Here is an 18013-nt window from a genome sequence, read left to right as displayed (position 1 = left end):
TATTTTGTGCTGTACGGGCGCAGTTCACTAATTACTGGTACTTTGTATAGCGCCCTGTGCTTTTCGGCGTGTGTGTGAGTAGAATTATTAAAAGACACTCATCTCCAGCACCTCTGTCTCCTGCACTTGATTTCACCTATCAGCCAGTCCAAGTCCGACGTGACAACTTGACGGTTTCTGGGCAGCCCAGTCTTAAAGCGACAAAAGTTTATGTCCTTATAACATTTTGTAATATCCGACAATATCACAAAAAACGATTTATTTCCCATGTTTATTTTTTCATCAATTCATATATCTATGTACAGTAACCGGATCATAAACCATAATGAATATTTAACAGTAGACAACATTATTGAATAATATTTATGCTTTTCCTCCAAAGCAGTAAGCTATTTCCAGCGATCAAAAATACGATATGCTGCATTGACATAACGAGATGTTCGAGAGACGCATTGTTACAGTTTCTTGAATGCTGAATGTTTGTAGTAAACTTTGAAGATCAGGAGCAGCCGACGAGGGTAGCCTTGAAACCGACTAACGAAGGAGAATGGAGGTTGGTAATCAGTGGCATAGTTAGAAATTCGTTGGTAGGTGGGCCTGCAGAAATTTGTTTACACATTTTGTCATGGGGTAAAGAGAAAGATGTAGCCAATCTCATGCTATTCAAAATATTTTGCAATGATGCTGAGAGAAAATGTTGCTGTTTTAAAGCTAATTAAAGCTGAAATATAGGTGTATTGACTGTTAAAAAGACACTGGATTATGAGATTTCTTGTTTGCTAAATGAATAAATGAAATAGGCAGTATCATGGTGTATATAGCCATAGAAGCACTGTGACACACTGAGTGCAAAAAACATTAGGAACACCTGCGCTCTCCATGACATAGACTGACAAGGTGAATCCAAGTGAAAGTTATGATCCCTTATTAATGTCACTTGTTAAATCAAATTGTATTTGTCACTTGCTTCATAATGAACAAGTGTTGACTAACAGGGAAATGTTTACTTATAGGTCCTTCCCTACAATGCAGAGAGGAGAAATGGAAAGATACAAATTCTGTCCTGAGTGGCTCAGTTGGTAGAGCATTGAACTTGCAATGCCAAGGTTGTGGGTTCAATTCCCACAGGGAACAAGTATGAACAAATAAGAAAATGAATACACTCACTACTGTACTAGTGTTGATGTGCAGGGGTTGAGGTAGATAATAAACAGTAGTTTATGTGATGAGTCAAAAGAGATTAGTGCAAAATGGGTCAATACAGATATTCCAGGTAGATATTATTTATCAGTCTTATAGCTTGGGGCTAGAAGCTGTTCAGGGCCCTGTTGGCTTCAGACTTGCTGTGTGGTAACAGAGAGAACAGTCTATGAGTTCGGTGGCTGTAATCTGACAATTTTTAAGGCCTTCCTCTGACACCGTCTGGTGTAGATTAGCAGGGCCAGGCTCCCCAGTGGGTATATACTGATTTCCTTATATGAACTGTAACTCAATCGCTGCATGTTGTGTTCATATTTTTGTTCCGTATATATACTGCTCAAAAAAATAAAGGGAACACTTAAACAACACATCCTAGATCTGAATGAAAGAAATAATCTTATTAAATAGTTTTTTCTTTACATAGTTGAATGTGCTGACAACAAAATCACACAAAAATAATTAATGGAAATCCAATTTATCAACCCATGGAGGTCTGGATTTGGAGTCACACTCAAAATTAAAGTGGAAAACCACACTACAGGCTGATCCAACTTTGATGTAATGTCCTTAAAACAAGTCAAAATTAGGCTCAGTAGTGTGTGTGGCCTCCACGTGCCTATATGACCTCCCTACAACGCCTGGGTATGCTCCTGATGAGGTGGCGGATGGTCTCCTGAGGGATCTCCTCCCAGACCTGGACTAAAGATGTCCCAGATGTGCTCAATTGGATTCAGGTCTGGGGAACGGGCGGGCCAGTCCATAGCATCAATGCCTTCCTCTTGCAGGAACTGCTGACACACTCCAGCCACATGAGGTCTAGCATTGTCTTGCATTAGGAGGAACCCAGGGCCAACCGCACCAGCATATGGTCTCACAAGGGGTCTGAGGATCTCATCTCGGTACCTAATGGCAGTCAGGCTACCTCTGGCGAGCATATGGAGGGCTGTGCGGCCCCCCAAAGAAATGCCACCCCACACCATGACTGACCCACCTCCAAACCGGTCATGCTGGAAGATGTTGCAGGCAGCAGAACGTTCTCCACGGCGTCTCCAGACTCTGTCACGTCTGTCACATGTGCTCAGTGTGAACCTGCTTTCATCTGTTAAGAGTACAGGGCGCCAGTGGCGAATTTGCCAATCTTGGTGTTCTCTGGCAAATGCCAAACGTCCTGCACGGTGTTGGGCTGTAAGCACAACCCCCACCTGTGGACGTCGGGCCCTCATACCACCCTCATGGAGTCTGTTCCTGACCGTTTGAGCAGACACATGCACATTTGTGGCCTGCTGGAGGTCATTTTACAGGGCTCTGGCAGTGCTCCTCCTGCTCCTCCTTGCACAAAGAGAGAGGTAGCGGTCCTGCTGCTGGGTTGTTGCCCTCCTACGACCTCCTTCACGTCTCCTGATGTACTGGCCTGTCTCCTGGTAGCGCCTCCGTGCTCTGGACACTACGCTGACAGACACAGCAAACCTTCTTGCCACAGCTCGCATTGATGTGCCATCCTGGATGAGCTGCACTACCTAAGCCACTTGTGTGGGTTGTAGACTCCGTCTCATGCTACCACTAGAGTGAAAGCACCACCAGCATACAAAAGTTACCAAAACATCAGCCAGGAAGCATAGGAACTGAGAAGTGGTCTGTGGTCCCCACCTGCAGAACCACTCCTTTATTGGGGGTGTCTTGCTAATTGCCTATAATTTCCACCTGTTGTCTATTCCATTTGCACAACAGCATGTGAAATTTATTGTCAATCAGTGTTGCTTCCTAAGTGGACAGTTTGATTTCACAGAAGTGTGATTGACTTGGAGTTACATTGTGTTGTTTAAGTGTTCCCTTTATTTTTTTGAGCAGTGTATTTACCATGTCCTTCATGTCTTTTAGCCAGGACTCTGAGAAACATAGGATTTTACAGTTCTTCAGATCAAGTTGAGAGGATAGTCTCGAATGGAGCTCATCCCATTTATTCTCCAGTAATTGCACGTTTGCCAATAGAACGGAGGGTAGAGGCGACGCTCAGACGTAGTCTCGTCAGGTATCCCGCGCTCCGGCCTCTATAGCGCCTTCTCCTCCTCCTTCGAGTGTTGGGGATTTGGGCATGGTCCGTGATAATCAATATGTCTTTCGCCTCCGACTCATTGAAGTAGAAGTCCTAGTCCAAATGGAAGTTAGTGATAGCTGTTCTGATGTCCAGAACCTCTTTTCGATCACAGGAAATGATGGCAGAAACACTATGTATAAAAAAATGTAAGATCAGCGCAAGAAAATACACAAAATAGCACATTTGGTCAGGTGCCTGTAAAATGCCCGCCATTCCCTCTGGTGCCATTATAGCTTCAATCAGTGTAGATGAAGGGGAAAAGACAGGTTATAGAATGATTTTTAAGCCTTGAGACAATTGAGACAGGGTTTGCGTATGTGTGTCATTCAGAGGGTGAATGGGCAAGGTTTGAGTGTTTCAAGAACTGCAACACTACTGGGTTTTTCACTCTCAACAGTTTCCCGTATCAAAAATGGTCCACCACCCAAAGGACATCCAGCCAACTTGACACAACTGGGTGAAGCATTAGAGTCAACATGGGCCACCGTCCCTGTGGAACACTTTTGACACATTGTAGTCCATTCCCCGATGAATGAGGTTGTTCTGGGGGCAAAAAGGGGTGCAACTCAATATTAGGAAGGTGTTCCTCAATGCAGTCATATTCAATGGATTCATATTCAGGGCTTATTGGGGATGTGGCTTTCAGTTAGTTGTTTTTGGTAACCCATCTCATGAGAGGGAATGTCATTCCATTTAATCTGTTCTGTTATATTTAATAAAATCTGCTAAACCGAGTGCACTGCTTGCTATGAATTCTATCTGATGGTGTTTGCATGTTTAGGTAAAAATAAACATTGTCCCGTGAGCCCTTGCAACAAAAAAACGAATGTGACATAAAAAAAGGAATAGAAGGAGAGACAACGAAAGACCGAAGAAACCCAATATTAATCGTAAAGGGCAAGAAAAAAACTGGGAAAATGTCCAAAAAGGTACGTGGAAGAACCGTATATCAACCAAGCTAGCTTGCTAGCTAACGACGGTATGTGTTGGCTCGCTTGTGTAACTAGCCTGAGCGAAACATATCAGCTAATAGGCCTTACATTAAGAAAGTGGTTGCTAGATTAGTCAGAAGAAACGTATCATTTATCCACCTGATGATTCATGACTGTCGGTAGCGCTACACTGTTTCCTGCATTAGGGAAGAGTGTGTGCCTATACTGTTACGTGCAGAAGGGATGGTGGAAAGTTAACGGAGGCGCGCAAGTTGTATCTTTTCAGCTGATTCTACACAGTTCCATATAAGAAGCAGCAAGCTTTGATTCTCTCAGGCTTAGAGCAGGTGATATCCAAAATTACTGAATAACCATATTATTGTACACTCATTGTACGTTGAAGCAGATGTACACCAGTAGAGGTTGCAATCCTGCTGCGCTGGTCTAAAGAGGGAGTGTGTGACCATTACTCATGTAGTTTAAGCTAGATAAGGATATTCAAGCAGATTGTTTATCATCATTGTTACTGTTAGTTATGGGTTAATGGACCTGTATAGATGTTACATATTTTTAGCTTGTTTTTCTTTCTCATTATAAGATTATTAATGCTAGGCTAGTTAGGAACATGTAGAGCTACTTCAAATCAAATTTTATTGGTCACATACACATGGTTAGCAGATGTTATTGCGAGTGTAGCGAAATTCTTGTGCTTCTAGTTCCCGACAGTGCATCAATATCTAACATGTAATCTAACAATTCCAAAACAACTGCCTTATACACACAAAGTAAGTATGGAATGGAATAAGAATATATACATATAAATATATGACAGAGCGGCATAGGCAAGATGGTATAACATACACTATATACATATGAGATGAGTAATGCAAGATATGTAAACATTATTAAAGTGCCATTATTAAAGTGACCCATTTATTAAAGTGGCCAAAGATTTCAAGTCTGTATGTAGGCAGCAGCCTCACTGTGTTAGTGATGGCTGTTTAACAGTCTGATGGCCATGAGATAGAAGTTGTTTTTCAGTCTCTCGGTCCCAGCTTTGATGCACCTTTACTGACCTCGCCTTCTGGATGGTAGCAGGGTGAACATGTTATATGTGTAGGTTATGTATTAGGTCTATATTTCTTACTTATTTCAGAATATGCTGATCAGAACATTCTCTGATCCCAATAAGGGCGTCCATTTAATATATATATTTTTTTTGTCATTTAGCAGACACTCTTATCCAGAGCGACTTACAGTAGAGTGCATACAATTTTATTACAGTTTTACATACTGGCCCCCCGTGGGAATCGAACCCACAACCCTGGCGTTGCAAGCGCCATGCTCTACCAACTGAGCTACAGTGGGATACTTACAGTACATGTGTGCTGGATGTGGCTCTTCTTTCTACATTGGGTCCTCTGTGTTTTCTTGCTATTCAGATTAACTTAAGTTAATGAATGTGGCCTTACTGCATCCACACTGGGCAGAAATATGTTCACAATGGGGCCCTGGCAACCTCGACCAGCTGGACTACACATCACCTAACTGATGTGTTCAAACTCTCAGGTACTTTACAAAAAATCTTTGTCTCTCTCACTGTCTGTCTGTCTTTTAGAGGGGTTCCCTAACCCCAGCACACTGCTTTATAGCAAAAGTGATGGTAGGGCATTTGGTTGAAAAACAAATTAGAATTGTAAGTATTGTTTCTGCCGTCTTTTGTCATTTCAGCTGATGATCCTTGGACCATACACACCAGGCAGAGCCACAGCCAATATGAGGAATGGAAGTCTTGGTCTGTCTGTAAGCGGAAGCGTGGAGCTAGACCTCAAACTCCCTCATTCTCAAGCCACTACCCCAGGGCCTACAAGTCTCCTCTTCTAGTAAATAAAGAAAAATACTGCTCTCTGATGACCATGCTGGACTACCTGCCAGCTGCTGCACAAGTATGTGAAGCTTCTCCAGCAGAGGAACAGGGGAGCCCAGGTTGTAGAATCTTGTGTGCATTAATTTCTACAGTGACAGTGTGTTTACCCAACCTTCATTTAACATACATTTCCATAGCAGAGGTCCACATTCATTCCAAATCTGTTGCATTCATTTAATAGCATTGTTGTAGGCTAACTTGCTTTTCAAGCCCTCAACTTGTCATTCTTTGACAAGACTAACTCTTGTTCAATGTATGAGTTTTGTTACCTCTTACTCTGAATTATGAGGTCATATGGGTGAAAAGTGTATTTTGTTGTATGCGTAATGTCTGCCCTATCACACTCCTTTATGTTTGTTTTGAGCTTGACTGCAGAAGTGGGAACACGTGTGTATATTTTATATTATTTGTATTGCTTTGCAGGTTGACGTTCCTTTTATAAGAGGACAGGACAGGATGAGTAGCCAGGTGAACCGCAGCCCTTGCACCCAACCAATACACACAGGTGTTCCCACTTCTGCAATCAATGAGTCCAGCTCAAAACAATTACATTCAGTCATTATAAGGAGCTCTTTGATCAACTTACCAGAAGGTGCCTTTAATCAAAGTAGTTGAGTTGATTGTTTTGATTGTGTTACGTAGCCAATAACTAGCCTACTAATATTGTTGTCTCGCTAAGTCTAGCAGTCTTAGGCCTAGTTAACTGGTCTGTAACCTGATTTGATGTGTGCATTTATGTGAGAAATCAGCATTTGAGGACCGCGTTGGATGCATGTACCAAGGAAACAGACACTTTATCTTAGGTCCAAGGTCAGCTCCTTCTTGACCACCACTCTGCTCCACTATTTAAACCTATCTAGTCTTACCTCAGGCCAACAGCCTGAATGGACGGGACACCACCACTCAACACACCCTGTAACTCTTCTGATGTCAAATCTTGTACACCCAAATACTTCTCTGCAGCTGCCACCACAACAATTTTCTGTGACTTACGTTCCATCCCTGCAGTACAGTTGATAACCATTACTATGAATGCTAAAAGGCCAATGTTACTGAAGCATATATCACTTGTTGGCCTATCCCTCTGTACTGATACAGATCTACTACTCACATGAATCCTCTCAGGATCCCTCCCCCTTGACTCCTCTGTTCCTCTGGTGATGTAGATGTTAATCCAGGACCTGCAGTGCCTAGCTCCACTCCTATTCCCCAGGTGCTCTCATTTGTTGACGACACAACAGTGTTAGGCCTGATCACCGACAATGACGAGACAGCCTATAGGGAGGAGGTCAGAGACCTGGCCGGGTGGTGCCAGAATAACAACCTATCCCTCAATGTAACCAAGACTAAGGAGATTATTGTGGACATCAGGAAAAGGAGGACCGAGCACGCCCCCATTCTCCTCGACGGGGCTGTAGTGGAGCATGTTGAGAGCTTCAAGTTCCTTGGTGTCCACATCAACAACAAACTAGAATGGTCCAAACACACCAAGACAGTCGTGAAGAGGGCACGAAAAAGCCTATTCCCCCTCAGGAAACGAAAAAGATTTGGCATGGGTCCTGAGATCCTCAAAAGGTTCTACAGCTGCAACATCGAGAGCATCCTGACTGGTTGCATCACTGCCTGGTACGGCAATTGCTCGGTCTCTGACCGCAAGGCACTTCAGAGGGTAGTGCGTACGGCCCAGTACATCACTGGGGCTAAGCTGCCTGCCATCCTGGACCGCTACACCAGGCGGTGTCAGAGGAAGGCCCGTGTCTGAATACTGGCTTAGGAAGACCACCAAAAACCCTGAAATTTCCATCCCTAACTATAGCATTTTCCGGCAAGATAGAACTGTCAAAGGGGGCGGAGTTGCAATCTACTGCAGAGATAGCCTGCAGAGTTCTGTCTTACTATTCCAGCTTCTACTTTTAGTGCCACAGGGTTAAATTTTCGGGCCGACTCTCTTCTCTGTATACATCAATGATGTCGCTCTTGCTGCTGGTGATTCTCTGATCCACCTCTACGCAGACGGCACCATTCTGTATACTTCTGGCCAATCTTTGGACACTGTGTTAACAACCCTCCAGACGAGCTTCAATGCCATACAACTCTCCTTCCGTGGCCTACAACTGCTCTTAAATACAAGTAAAACTAAATGCATGCTCTTCAACCGATCGCTGCCTGCAACTGCCTGCCCGTCCAGCATTCTGACTTAGAATATGTGGACAACTACAAATACCTAGGTGTCTGGTTAGACTGTAAACTCTCCTTCCAGACTCACATAAAACATCTCCAATCCAAAATTAAATCTAGAATTGGCTACCTATTTCGCAACAAAGCATCCTTCACTCATGCTGCCAAACATACCCTCGTAAAACTGACCATCTTACCGATCCTCGACTTTGGCAATGTCATTTACAAAATAGCCTCCACACCCTACTAAAAAAATTGGATGCAATCTATCACAGTGCCATCTGTTTTGTCACCAAAGCCCCATATAGTACCAACCACTGCGACCTGTACGCTCTCGTTGGCTGGCCCTCGCTTCATACTCGTCGCCAAACCCACTGGCTCCAGGTCATCTACAAGACCCTGCTAGGTAAAGTCCCGCCTTATCTCTGCTCGCTGGTCACCATAGCTGCACCCACCCGTAGCACGCGTTCCAGCAGGTATATCTCACTTGTCACCCCCAAAGCCAATTCCTCCTTTGGCCGTCTCTCCTTCCAGTTCTCTGCTGCCAATGACTGGAACGAACTACAACAATCTCTGAAACTGGAAACACTAATCTCCCTCACTAGCTTTAAGCACCAGCTGTCAGAGCAGCTCACAGATCACTGCACCTGTACATAGCCCATCTATAAATAGCCCAAACAACTACCTCTTCCCCTACTGTATTTATTTATTTTGCTCCTTTGCACACCAGTATTTCTACTTTGCACACTCATCTACTGTGAAATCTACCATTCCAGTGTTTTAATTGCTATATTGTATTTACTTCGCCACCATGGCCTATTTATTGCCTTTACCTCCCTTATCTCACCTCATTTGCTCACATTGTATATAGACTTATTTTTCTACTGTATTATTGCATGTATGTTTGTTTTACTCCATGTGTAACTCTGTGTTATTATATGTGTCGAACTGCTTTGCTTTATCTTGGCCAGGTCGCAGTTGTAAATGAGAACTTGTTCTCAACTTGCCTACCTGGTTAAATAAAGGTGAAATAAAAATAAAAACAAAATAAATATTGTTATAGCTTAAAAGTATAAGCTACAGAGTTTACCTTCAGCAAGCATGCTAATTATGACAAATGTTGGCCACTGGGTTAGTTAGATGCATTTCCCCATTTACATTTGGTATTATAATACGCCCTATAATTGGACTGTGCCCAGATGAAATGGGAATGGATATTTCTGGACTAGTTGCCCAATCCAATTGTGAATATGGTGTCCATGTTGTGATCAAGTATAGATGCATCAATAATTTAATCCCCCCCAAAAATCTGGGAACAACGTGGATGTTCATTTCAATACCAGGTGTAGATGGGTCCTTGTTGCTAAACGAAAATAGCATGTAAAGTACACACCCTCCACTAGAATGCAGACGGAGCCAGCCACATTCCCAAATGGGTTCTTGATGGTGACAGTGTATTTTGCCTGGTCCACCAGGACCCGTTTTGCACCACCAGAGCCACCACTTCGGGGTCTTCAAACACGTAGCGGTACTTGGGCCCATCCTTCAGCTCTTTGCCGTCCTTGAACCACAAGATGAAGAGATCAGGGAAAGCGCTGACCTTACACTCCAGCTTAGCGGTGCTGCCCTCCAGGGGAACTACATCCTTACCTGTTGAGGCCACGGGTTAGCAATGAACCCTGAGACGGGATTGCTAGCAAGGCTGGAAATTCAAAACATCAAAAATCTAATAATTTCAATTTCTCAAACAATCAACTATTTTACACCATTTAAAAGATAAACATCTCCTTAATCTAACCACATTGTTCGATTTTCAAAGAGGCTTTACGGCAAAAGCATAAAGTTAGATTATGTTAGGACAGTACATAGCCACAAAAGTACAAACATCCATTTTCAATTCAAGGTCAGGCGTCACCAAAAGCAGAAACCAGCTAAAATTATGCACCAACCTTTGACAATCTCCATCAGATGACACTCCTAGGACATTATGTTATACAATACATGCATTTTTTGTTCCATCAAGTTCATATTTATATCCAAAAACCGCATTTTACAGTAGCGGTGAAATTCTGATTTTTTTCTTCTCTGAAATGCTTCCGGTGAACAACGTTACAATTTTCAAAATTACTATTCGAAAACATTGGTAAATTATAATATTGTCATTCAAATAATTATAGTTTAACATTTCGTAAATGATACTGTCTTGCCAGATTTCAAAATAACTTTACTGGGAAATCACAAGTTGCAATAAACCGGGTGCTGTGCTAAGAACAATAAGCTAGCCTAATTAGCTTAGCATCATCTTGTAACCATGTAATATCAATAATACTATTGTCAATAATCCATTACCTTTGATTATCTTCATCCATTGGCAGTTCCAGGAATTCCAGGTCCACAACAAATGTGGTTTCTTTTGACAAAGTTCATAATTGATGTCCAAATAACTCCAAGTTGTTCCATGTTGTTAGCGCTTCGGTGGCTACTAAAAAGTAGCGCGGGGGGGGGTGTGTGAAGTCACGGCAAAAAGTTAAAAAAGTTACAAAAATAATCTATTTACGTTTGTTCAAACATGTCAAACGTTGTTTAGCATCAATCTTTAGAGCCATTTTTAACGTGAAACATCAGTAATGTTTCAACCCGACTTCACCTGTGTCTAGAAAAACGTTTTTTAAAAATGTCTCGTGTCTCATGATTGCGCAGGTGCAGGCCATAATGGAAGTGACGACATCCCACGGACGTCAACTTCAATGCATTCTAATTTGCTCCCTGTTAATCATAGAAGCTTCAAACAACTTTATAAAGATCGTGGAAGTGGAAGCCGTAGGAGTTGCGAACTGAATCCTTTCTCACTATGGTATCTAATAAACAATGACACTAAATAGTACAGCCACAAAATTCTCATTTTTTTAAATCTATTTTTCTCAGGTTTTTGCCTGCAATATGAGTTTTGTTATACTTACAGACACCATTCAAACTGTTTTAGAAAATTCAGAGTGTTTTCTATCCGAATGTAATAATAATATGCATATCCTAGCTTCTGAGTTGGTGTAGTCGGCAGTTAAAAATGGGCACATATTTTTTTCAAAATTCTCAATACTGCCACCGTGGCCCGTAGAGGTTAAGCACCTTCAGGATCTTCGGAGGGCCCTTCTCCCTCTCTTTTCGCGATCTGCATTAACGACAACAAAGTTTACTGTATTTGTCACATGGAATCATGCTGGAGAGACGAAGCAGGTACGGGGAGTCTAACATTTAATAAAGAACGGACATGGAACGAGACAGGAACAGCGTCAGCAAACGAGTAACACAAACAAAAAACAATCAATGCAGCAGCGGGGAACAGAGCAAGGGAACTGTCAAATATAGGGGAGGTAATAAACAGATAATGAGTGAGTCCAGGTGAGTCCAATATCGCTGATGCTTGTGACGAGGGAAGGCAGGCGTGTGTAATAGATGATAGGAGTGAGTGATGCAGGGCAGCCTGGCGCCCTCAAGCACCAGGGGGGGAGAGCGGGAGCGGACTTGACTGTACCCCCCCTCTAGGGGAGCCACCCGGCGTCCCACCTGGGCGAACCGGCCAAGACATGGGCGCTGGGCAAGCCGGTTGGGGCGTGGGAGCCCAACGAACTGGCAGGAGCGTGAGAACCTGGCGAGCCGGCTGAGGCATGGAAGCCTGACAATCCGGCTGAGGCAAGACACCTGTAGATCCTGCTGCAGTGAAGGAGACGTGATGCAGGGCAAGCTAGCACCCTCGAGCACCAGTGGGGGACGTGACAGTACCCCCTCTCCCCTCCCCTCCCCTTGGGGCACCACCCGGCGTCCCACCTGGGCAAACCGGCCGAGACATGGGCGCTGGGCAAGCCAGTTGAGGCGTGGAAGCCCGACGAACCGACAGGAGCGTGGGAGCCTGGTGTCACCATACCAACCGGAACGCCAGTACTCCCCGAAGTTTCGTATGATGGCTGCTGCATTCTGTCACATGGGATGATGCTGGAGAGACGAAGCAGGTATGGGGAGTAAAACATTTAATATAGAACGGACATGGAACGAGACAGGAACAGCGTCAGCAAACAGGTAACACAGACAAAAAACAATGAATGCAGCAGCGGGGAACAGAGCAAGGGAACGGACAAATATAGGGGAGGTAATAAACAGATGATGAGTGAGTCCAGGTGAGCCCAATATTGCTAATGAGCGTGATGAGGGAAGGCAGGTGTGCGTAATGGATGATAGGAGTGAGTGATGCAGGGCAGCCTGGCGCCCTCAAGCGCCAGAGGGGGGGAAGAGCGGGTGCAGATGTGACAGTATTATATTGTAATGTTTATTGTACTTGACTTTACTTGTCAAATTACTTTAATTTCAAGTCAACTGAGAGAAGGAACATCCAGTACCTGTAACCTCGGTATGAGGCCTGGATGTGAATAGCAGCCTCTTGAACTTGCATATCATTAATGTCCAGAGTGCACCCAGGGGGAGCAGCCTTAGCTTTGGCCATCTGAACGACAGAGTATAGATTTCTGCCTTGTACTAACACCTTGCAGGTGAAATCTGTAACATTATAACATTAGACACCCCAAGGAAAAAAAACTCTCACCTACTAACTGATACCACTCAGAGACTAAGCTATTCTAGATTCACAGATGATTATTTATAATGGGCATGCGTCTTTGGAAAGTTCTTATCAAAACTGCATCTCTGATGATGGGATCTTTAATTTATCATCATTCTGTTACACAACTCAATTTCAACTGAAGCAATTCTCATGCATGGGCTTGACAATGCTGCATACAGTATGCCTTACATGCTCAACCACACCTGAACATATACAGTATAGCCAATTATCACTTACCCTGCTAAGACTCCTGGAAGTACCCAGTCACTCTGGAGTCTCCAGACTGAGGATGGGTTCTGTGCTTTCTAACCAGGGCTCCAGAGGGGGCCCTCAAGGGCCAAGGGCTGAATGGAGGAACATTACATTCCAAGACCAGAGCTTGTCCTTCTTTGGGCTTCCATTTTGGTATGGGCTTGGCGTGCTTGGCTGATTAAAGATGCACACGAAATGTTACAGAGCAGTTAGTACAGGCCTTGTATAGCCTTCTGGTCAAATATTGTACCTCAGACAATGCCTCAAGCTGCTAATAGGCTAGCTAATGGCTCCATTGAATGCCAGAGGAAAAGGGCTTGAAAAGTGAGGGCTCCCTGGTGAAGGTGTAGTTGTACAGGTGGGCCTCGGTAGGGATTTGGTGAGAGAGTGGCTAGCCCGAGTTGACCCCACGAATAGCCGTATACAGCTGTGGCTAATTGACAGCCTATGGTCCACCCAAATGGAAGCATTAACTAATCTCCCTGCCTAGTTCTTGTCTATCAGCTCCCAGCAATCTCAGAGGGACCAGCGGACACTCAATTGTCTATTCATGACTCTGAATTTGCAACACATAGAAAGAAATACGATTAGGATAAAACAACATAAGATATATAAAATACAGTCGCTATAGAAAGGCTACACACCCCTTGCATAGTCGTAACATATTGCTGTCTAAATGGTTTATCTAAAAAGACCGGTAGCAAGCAAGCCCATGACATTATGCTGCCACCACAATAATAGAAAATTCAAAGGATCAACAACATTGCATTCACTCCACATTACTGGCCTGTATGAAGGGAAAGAAGGAAGTCTATGTTAAAAAATTCCAAATCATCCATTCTGTTTACAACAAGGCCGTTAAATAATACTGCAAGACAACAAGGCAAAGCTATTAACTTTTTGGCCTAAACTCAAAAATACAGGTTTGGGTCAAATTAAAACCAATATTAATACGAGTTCCAAATCCAGTGAAATTCCTCCGTATTTTCAGTCTTCTGAAAGCTAACCGTGGGATAGAGTTTTATTTTTCAGTGGGACAATTACTCAAATTTTAAGGCCAAATACACACCAGAATGGCTTTCCAAGAGATGTTGAGTGATGTTGAGTGATCTAATCTCAGTCCTGACTTAAATTTGCTTGAAAATCAGAGACAAGGTTTGAATTTCGCTGTCCATCAATGATTCACAACCAAATTTACTGAGCTTGAGCAATTTTGACAAAAACAATGATATACAGTATGTTGCCGTAAGAGTTGTGCAAAGTTGTTAGAATCTTATTAAAAATGATTCACAGCTGTAATTGCTGAAACTAAATACCTACTAAGATAGCGGCCGTGAGGCTGAGGAAACAAGCGCACAGACACTAAAACCCCAATTCAGGTATCATCCCCTCCCACCACCATTCACCATACAGGAGGATGAGGTGAGAACTCTCTTCAAAAAGCTTAACATAAAGAAAGCCGAAGGGCCGGATCAACTTGCCCCAGCTGTACTTCAGCACTGTGCAGAACAACTGGCTCCAGTGTTCACTGACATTTTTTACTTGTTAACATTTTTAACCAGTGCAAAGTACCACAGTGCTTCAAATTATCCACCATCATCCCTGTACCCAAATCACCACAAAAAACCTGCCTCAAAAATGACTTCAGACTCATTGTCCTGACTTCTGTGGCCATGAAAGCATTTGAACGACTAGTCCTGGCCTATTTAGAATCATGCACATCCTCACTGATGGACCCACTCCTGTTTGCTTACCAAGCTAATAGATGGGTTGAAGATGCTGTCAACCTGGCACTACACCACATATTGCAACACCTGGAGACACCTAACACCTATGCACACATCTTGTTCAGACTTTAGCTCGGCCTTCAATACCATCAATCCCCACAAACTTTTCACTACGTTGCAGGACATGAACATCAACCTAGCTACTGTATGTGCCACTGGATACTGGACTTCCTGAGGAACAGAAGCCAGACTGTCAAGGTAAACAATCTGACATCTTGCTGTCTGACCCTCAGTACTGGTGCACCACAGAGCTGCGTGCTGTCCCCCCTGCTCTTTTCCCTCTTCACGAACCAGTTTACATCTCAGGAAACCTCAGTTAAGGTCTTTAAATATGCTGATGACACCACTATAGTCGGCCTCATCACAGACAACAATGAAACACAGTATCGCCCTGAGGTGGTTCGGGCGGTGACGTGGTCTAAGGACAACGACCTCATGCGCGACACCTCAAAAACCACAGAGATAGCAATAGACTACAGGAGAAGAAAGAACCTCAATGTCTCCCGTCATAGTCACTGACCATCAGTGACTCACTGAAATGGGACATCAACTCAAACCACATCATCAAGAAGGCCCAGCAGAGACTGTACTTTCTAAGACAACTGAAAAAGTACAGGGTTAAACAACAGCTACTGGTTCAGTTTTACAAAGCCATTATACAGAGCATTCTCACATAACCCAATATAGTTTGGTATGGGAACATGGACAGTCACACTAAGAAGAGACTAGGGAGGGTTGTGTTGAAAGTTTCAAAGATCACTGGCTGGGACCTTCCCTTTGTGAGCTATCTGTACACCAAGCACACCTCCAAAAGTGCCGGAAAAATCATAAACAACCCCTCCCATCCAGCCAAGTACCTTTTTAAGTCCCTACCCTCTGGTATGCGCTACAAGTCATTGACCACCAAAACGGAATGTTAAAAATAAAATAAAAAGTAGTGAGAACATTGAACTCCCTTCCCCCCCACTCCAGGGATTTCACACTTTATGGATTTAGGGACTTCATAGATTGTTGATATTACAATAATGAATTGTGGTGATACTATTCTAGTTGCTTTGTACGAAATGTGAATGTAAACCCTGTATAAGTTAAATTCATGTGGGTGAATGTTTGTTGTATGAAGTGAGGCTGGGGTATATACTGTATGCATACACGCCACTTCAGAGCAACCGTGCTGTACCGTAAACACATAACACCAACCTTGGTTTGCCTGTGAACAAAGTGTCTTATATAAAGGTGCTTCTACCATGTATTAACTCTGGGGTGTAAAGACATATGCAGTCAATACAATTTTGTATTTCTTTTATTAATTTTGAAGATTTTCTATAATTGTCTTTTACTTTGAAAATGTGGAGTAGGTTTTGTAGATCTGTAGATCTGTAGGGGAAAAAAATCTAATTTACTGCCTTTTTATATTCGATATTAAGGCAGCAAAGTGTTAAGACTGTAGAAGTGGCGTGTAGACTTTCACTAGACACTGTAAGTTGATGATACAGTACATAAGTTTATTGTGAGTTGATAAAACAGTAAAAAGGCTCATACATCCTTGCAACAAGTAACAGTTAACAAGTAAGTTTCATTGATACAAGAAAAAATGTAGATCTCTGTCTTTGGTATTATATTAAAAAAAAATCCTAGACACTGACGAAGTAGCCCCATATTGCGACCTTTTGAAAATATATATATCTTTTTTCCTCTTCCAAGGATTCTATGGTACCTCAGTTTTGTACGTTTAAATTATGTACTGCACGTCATATCTGTCAATACAGCATTAATTCTATTACAGAATACAGTTGAAGTCGGAAGTTTACATACATTTAGTTTGGAGTCATTAAAACTCGTTTTTCAACCACTCCACAAATTTCTAGTTAACAAACTATAGTTTTGCCAAGTCGGTTAGGACATCTACTTTGTGCATGACACAAGTATTTTTTCCAACAATTGTTTACATTATTTCACTTATAATTCACTGTATCACAATTCCAGTGGGTCAGAAGTTTACATACACTAAGTAGACTGTGCCTTTAAACAGCTTGTTTAACAGCAATTTCCAAAATCCTGAAGGCACCATGTTCATCTGTACAAACAATAGTACGCAAGTTTAAACACCATGGGACCAAGCAGCCGACATTTTGCTCAGGAAGGAGACGCCTTCTGTCTCCTAGAGATGAACGTACTTTGGTGCGAAAAGTGCAAATCAATCCCAGAACAACAGCAAAGGACCTTGTGAAGATGCTGGAGGAAACAGGTACAAAAGTATCTATATCTACAGTAAAACAAGTCCTATATCAACATAACCTGAAAGGCCACTCAGCAAGGAAGAAGCCACTGCTCCAAAACCGCCATAAAAAAGCCAGACTTCGGTTTGCAACTGCACATGGGGACAAAGATAGTACTTTTTGTAGAAATGTCCTCTGGTCTGATGAAACAAAAATATAACTGTTTGGCAATAATGACCATCGTTATGTTTGGAGGAAAAAGGGGGAGGCTTGCATGCCAAAGAACACCATACCAACCGTGAAGCACGGGGGTGGCAGCATCATGTTGTGGGGGTGATTTGCTGCTGGAGGGACTGGTGCACTTCACAAAATAGATGGCATCACGATGTAGGAAAATCATGTGGATATATTGAAGCAACATCTCAAGACATCAGTCAGGAAGTTAAAGCTTGGTCACAAATGGGTCTTCCAAATGGACAATGACCCCAAGCATACTTCCAAAGTTGTGGTAAAATGGCTTAAGGACAACAAAGTCAAGGTATTGGAGTGGCCATCACAAAGCCCTGACCTCAATCCTATAGAACATTTGTGGGCAGAACTGAAAAAGCATGGGTGAGCAAGGAGGGTGACAAACCTGACTCAGTTACACCAGCTCTGTCAGGAGGAATGGGCCAAAATTCACCCAACTTATTGTGGGAAGCTTGTGGAAGGCTACCCGAAACGTTTCACCCAAGTTAAACAATTTAAAGGCAATGCTACCAAATACGAATTGAGTGTATGCAAACTTCTGACCCACTGGGAATGTGATGAA

At 43.0% G+C, this 18013-nt stretch overlaps 1 pseudogene; it reads right to left on the bottom strand.

Moving 5' to 3' along the window:
- Positions 1–1007: 1007 nt before the first annotated feature.
- Positions 1008–12827, bottom strand: LOC115161470 (CAVP-target protein-like; annotated as a pseudogene).
- Between the last annotated feature and the right edge of the window lie 5186 nt (positions 12828–18013).

Source organism: Salmo trutta, chromosome 24 (assembly GCF_901001165.1).
Source record: "Salmo trutta chromosome 24, fSalTru1.1, whole genome shotgun sequence".
Taxonomy (NCBI): Eukaryota; Metazoa; Chordata; class Actinopteri; order Salmoniformes; family Salmonidae; genus Salmo; species Salmo trutta.
The sequence above is the reverse complement of the archived record's forward strand: the minus strand, read 5'-3'. Positions and strand labels throughout refer to the sequence as shown.